The sequence below is a fragment of the Elephantulus edwardii genome, unplaced genomic scaffold (assembly GCF_000299155.1).
Source record: "Elephantulus edwardii isolate Elephantulus edwardi_28Jun2011 unplaced genomic scaffold, EleEdw1.0 scaffold00364, whole genome shotgun sequence".
In the NCBI taxonomy this organism is placed as follows: domain Eukaryota; kingdom Metazoa; phylum Chordata; class Mammalia; order Macroscelidea; family Macroscelididae; genus Elephantulus; species Elephantulus edwardii.
Window position 1 is genome coordinate 348,651 of NW_006400114.1, and position 5,495 is coordinate 354,145.

The following is a 5,495-nucleotide window of genomic DNA, read 5'->3' on the forward strand; positions in this document are numbered from 1 at the left end:
GAGTACATCAGAAATTATGAGGATGGTACAGAATAGGACAGAGTTCAGATGTGTTTTTCATAGGCTCACTATAAGTCATACTTGACTCAGTGGCATCTAACAACAACAACATATCCTCATCTAAATCCTGTCTGAATTTCTGGCACTTTCTTGTGCTACTTACTCCAAACATTTGAATTATCTTCAGTAAACTTCTACTTCTGTATAATATTGTTGTTGTTATGTGCTGCTGAGTCACCTGTAACTCATAGTGACCCTATGTACAACAGCCCTAAACCCTGCTCTATCCTGTGCCAATCTTATTGTCTCTGACACACCTAACCCCAGTTACTGAATCAATCCATCTAATTGAGAGTTTTCCTCTTCTGCACTGTTTCTCCACCCTCCCAAGCATGACATCCCTCTCCAAGGACTGGTTCCTCCTTGCAACATGTCCAAAGTGTGTCAGATGAAGCTTCAGAATCCTTGCCTCCAAGGAGCATCTTGGTCTAATCCTATCTAGGACGAGCCTGTTTGTTCTCTTAGCAGTCCATGGTATATTCAACACTCTTCTTCAACACCACAGCTCAAAGGCATCAATTCTCTGTCATCCCTAGTCATTATCCAGCTCTCCAATGTATGGGAAGCCAATACTAAATATTTGTAATAAACCAAAGGCTATTTCAGGATGGAATTCATCCTGAGGCACTAAGGCAATCCTTAAGGGTTTACCAGATTTGTGCATTGTATTTGCTGATCTCTCCTTCCTAAGTCAAGGGGAAGATTTTCAATAGAAAGATCTTGGCTTAATTTGCATTGAATTCTCTTTGTGATTTACTTCCTGATAATTTTCAATAAAGATACAGGGAAGCTAAATTTGGCCCTTCAGTCAGAAATGCTGGTCCCCTGTTTTTATGTTCTCTGTTCTATCTCATTCTTGGTTATCTGTCTCAAGAGGGACGTCATTTTTGGGAGAGTGGAGAGGAAGACCTTTGATGAGATGGATTGATTTTGTGACTGAGGTGGTGGGAGTGAGTGTGTCAGAGATGGTGAGGTTGACACAGGATAGAGCAGGGTTTAGGGCTCTTGTACATAGGGCCGCTATGAGTTGTAAGTGACTCAGTGGCACATAACAACAACTTTACCCTTGGTCTGCAACACCAATTCATAGCAAGTGTTTGCAAAGACCATAGCCTGTATCAGACCCACCTTAGTCTCCAGACTGACAACATTGCTCTTAAATACTTTGGAGAGGTATAGTGCTCAATAATTCTACATTCTTTTGATAATCATTTTCCCCCTGCACACTGAGCACAAATATTAATCTATCCTCGTCAGTTGGCCAGGCAAATATCTTCCAAATTTCTTGGCATAGATGAGCAAGCACTTCTGTTAAACGAATGTTGCATTAATTTGTTACAATATCTCAATCTCTTCACCATCCATCCTGATGTTGCCATTTGGTCCTGTGGTGAGAACCTTTGTCTTCTTGGTATTGAGCCTCAATCCGTACTGAAGACTGCAGTCCTTGATCCTCTGCAGCAAGCATTTCAGGTCCTCCACAGTTTCACCAAGCAGGATTGTGTCATCTGCATAATACAGGTTGTTAATAGATCTTCTACCAATCCTGACGCCACACTTGTCCTCATAGAGCTCAGCCTCTAGGATAATCTGTTCCGCATAGAGGTTGAAAAGGTATGGAGATAGGACACATCCCTGGCATACACCTGTCCCAATTTTGAACCATGCAGTGTTTCCTTGCTCTGCTCTGACAACTTCCTCTTGGTCCAAGTATATGTTTCCCATTAGAACGATCAAGTGTTCTGGGATTCCCGTTCTTCTCAAAGTCAGCCACAGTTTGTTATGATCCACACAGTCAAGTGTCTTTGCATAATCAATGAAACACAGATAGACATTCTTCTGGTATTCCCTGCTTTCAGCTATTTTGGCAGTTCTCTGTTGATGTGCTGTTCCAGTCATTTTTGGATAATCTTCAGTAGAATCTTGCTTGCATGTGAAAACAATGATATTGTTCTGTAGTTTCTGCACTTAGTTGGGTCACCCTTCTTTGGAATGAGAACAAATATAGATCTCTTCCAGTCAGTTGGCCAAGTGGTTGTTCTCCAGATTTCTTGGCACAACTTGGTGAGCACATCCAGGGCAGCATCTGTTAGCTGAAATACTTCAATTTGTATACCATCTATTCCTGGGGCCTTATTTTTTGCTATTTCCTTCAAAGTAACTTGAATTTCTTCCTTCATCACCATAGGCTCTTGCTGATATGTTATTTCATTAAATTCTTCTGTATATGCCAATTCCTTTTGATACAATGACTCAGTATCAAATGACTTCCATCTTGATTTAATACCTCCTGAATCATTTAATATTCTGCCTAAAGCATCCTTGATTATTGCAACTTGAGGTTTGAATTTGTTCTTCAGTTCCTTGAGCTTAAGAAATGCTGAACGAGTTCGGCCCTTTTGATTTTACGACTCTAGCTGCTCGGCTCCATAGTCAACACTCTTGGCACCAGCAGTCAGGAAATCAAAAAACATATAGCAATGGGAAAGTCTGCTGTTAAGGACCTCTCTAAAGTGCTCAGGAGCAACGATGGCTCTCTGGAGACTAAGGTGCGCCAGATACAGGCCATGGTCTTTGCAATCGCTTGTTATGCATCAGAGAGTTGGACAACAACTAGGGATGACAGAAGGAGAGTTGATGCCTTTGAGCTGTGGTGTTGGAGAAGAGTACTGAATGTACCATGGACTGCCAGGAAAACAAACAGATTCATCGTAGAGAGGATTAAACCAAGCTACTCCTTGGAGGCAAGGATTCTCGGGCTTCGTCTGACATACTTTGGACATGTTGCCAGGAGGGACGGGTCCTTGAAGAGGGACATCATGCTTGGGAGGGTGGAGGGACAGCGCAGGAGGGGAAGACCCTCTATGAGATGGATTAATTCGGTGACTGGGGTAATCTTGGGAGGGTGGAGGGACAGCGCAGGAGGGGAAGACCCTCTATGAGATGGATTAATTCGGTGACTGGGGTAATCGGGATGGGTGTGTCAGAGGCAGTGCGGTTGACGCAGGATAGAGCAGGGTGTAGAGCTGTTGTGCATAGGATCGCTATGAGTCACAAACGACTCGACGGCACATAACAACAACAACAACAGCTTCTCGCACATTTCATTGTAATATATTGCTTTGTCATTCTGTGCTGCCTTTTGGAATCTTCTGTTCACCTCTTTAGTATCTTGAATTCTTCATTGTGGTTTGGCAATGATAGTATTTGATAATTTCCACATTCTATTGGATCACCTTTCTTGGGAATGGGAACAAATGTCAACCTCTTCTAATCCTTTGGCCAGACAGCTGTCCTCCAAATTTCCTGGCATAGACTAGTGAGTGCATCCAAGGCTGCATCCAGCTTGTACTTCCTCCTTTATTATTACTGGTTCCTGTTCATTTGGTTCTTCCTAAAATTTTCAGTGTCAACCAATTCTTTCTAGTACAGTGACTCTTTGTATTCCCTCCATCTTCTTTTGATGCTTTCTGGGTCATTCAATACATTGCCCATAGCATCTTTCAATATTGTGACACAAGGATTAAATTTGGTTTTTTTATTCTTTCAGCTTGAGAAATTCAGAGAGAGTTTTTCACTTTTTATATTCTCCAATTCCTGCTCTGCACAATCCATTATAATTCTTTCCTTTGTCCTCCCAAACTGCCCTTTTAAATTGTCTGGTCAGGTCTTCCACTTTGACATGTTTTTCTTGATATTTAGTTTCTTGATTCTCCAGTGCAATCTTTAGAGTCTCTTCTGGCATTCTTTTCTATTTTTTCTTTCACCTCTCTCTTTTTTTCAACGATCTTTTGCTTTCTTCATGGATGATATCCTTGATATCATTCTACAACTGCTCTGGTCTATTCTTGGTGTTCAATGGCTCAAACTTATTCTTAAGAAGATAACGAAATTCAGATGGAATTTATTTAACTCATATCTTGGTTCCTGTGGGCTTATTTTAATTTTTTTCCAGCCTCAATTTGAACTTGCATATGAGTAATTGATGATTTGACCTACAGTCTTACTCTGGCCTAGTTTTGACTGCTGATATTCAGCTTCTCCAATGATTTCTTCCACAAATGTAATCAATCTGATTCCTATGCAGCCTATCAGGTGAAATCCATATATAGAGTCATCTTCCGTGACTTTGAAAAGGTATTTGCAATGAATAAATCAGTATAAAAACCAAATCCAATTATTCTATTTCCAGCTCTTTTTCTATCACCAAGCCCATATTATCCAACTACTATTCCTGTTCTCTGTTTCCTACTTTTGCATTCCAGTAACCAATTATCATTAAAGCATCCTGATTTCATGTTCAGCCAATTTCAGACTGCAAAATTTGGTAAAAATTCTCTATTTCTTCCTCTTTGTTTCTAGATGTAGAAGGATATATTTGAATAATAGTCATGTTCATGGGTCTTCCTTGTATGCATATGGATATTATCTTATCACTTACAACACTGTATTTCAGGATAGAAATTGAAACCGACTGTTTGACCATGAATGCGACAGCTATATTCCTTCGTTTTTCACTCCCTGCAGAGTATACCATATAATTATTTGATTCAAAGTGGGCAAAACTGATCCATAGCATCTCACTAATTCCTAGTATGTCTATATCCATGCATTCCATTCATTTTTAGTAATTTCCAGTTTTTCAACATTCAGGCTATGTACATTTTATGTTCCACTTGTTAAACAATGTTTGTTATTGATTTTCCTCATTTCAACTGATTCCCAATCTGGCTCTACCACTGCTTTTCGTTGTTATGTGCCATCGAGTCTTCTGTGACTAATAGTGACCCTATGGTCAACAGCCTTAAACCCTGCTCTATCCTGTGGGAATCTTATTGTCTCTGATGCACCTAACCCCATATACCCAGTCACTGAATCAATCCATCTCATTAAGGGTCTTCCTCCCCTGCGCTGTCGATGCATGACAAGCATGACATCTCTCACCAAGGACTGATCCTGCCTTGCAACATGTCTGGCAAGGCTTCAGAATTCTTGCCTCCAAGGAATAGCCTGGCTGCACACTTTCGAGGACAAACTTGTTTGTTCTCCTAGCAGTCCATGTTATTTATATTCAGTACTCTTCTCCAGCACCACAGCTCAAAGGCATCAATTTGCCTTCTATTATTCCTAGTCATTGTCCAGCTTTCTAAAGAATAACAAGTAATTGCAGATTTATCAGAGTATTTTCATAGCATTCCGATTGTTGTTGTTATGTGCCATCGAGTCGTTTGATACATAGATTTAATATCTTTGGTTCTGTTGTGATGTCACCTATATCATTCCATAATCGAGTTATATGAGGCTTCTCCTTTTTTTGTTTTGTTAAGTTTGCCAGTGGTTTGTCAATTTTATTGACCCTTTTGAAAAAAACAGCTCCTGGTCTTATGGGTGGTTTCAGTTGTTTTTCTATTCTCTATCTCTTTTATTTCTGCTCC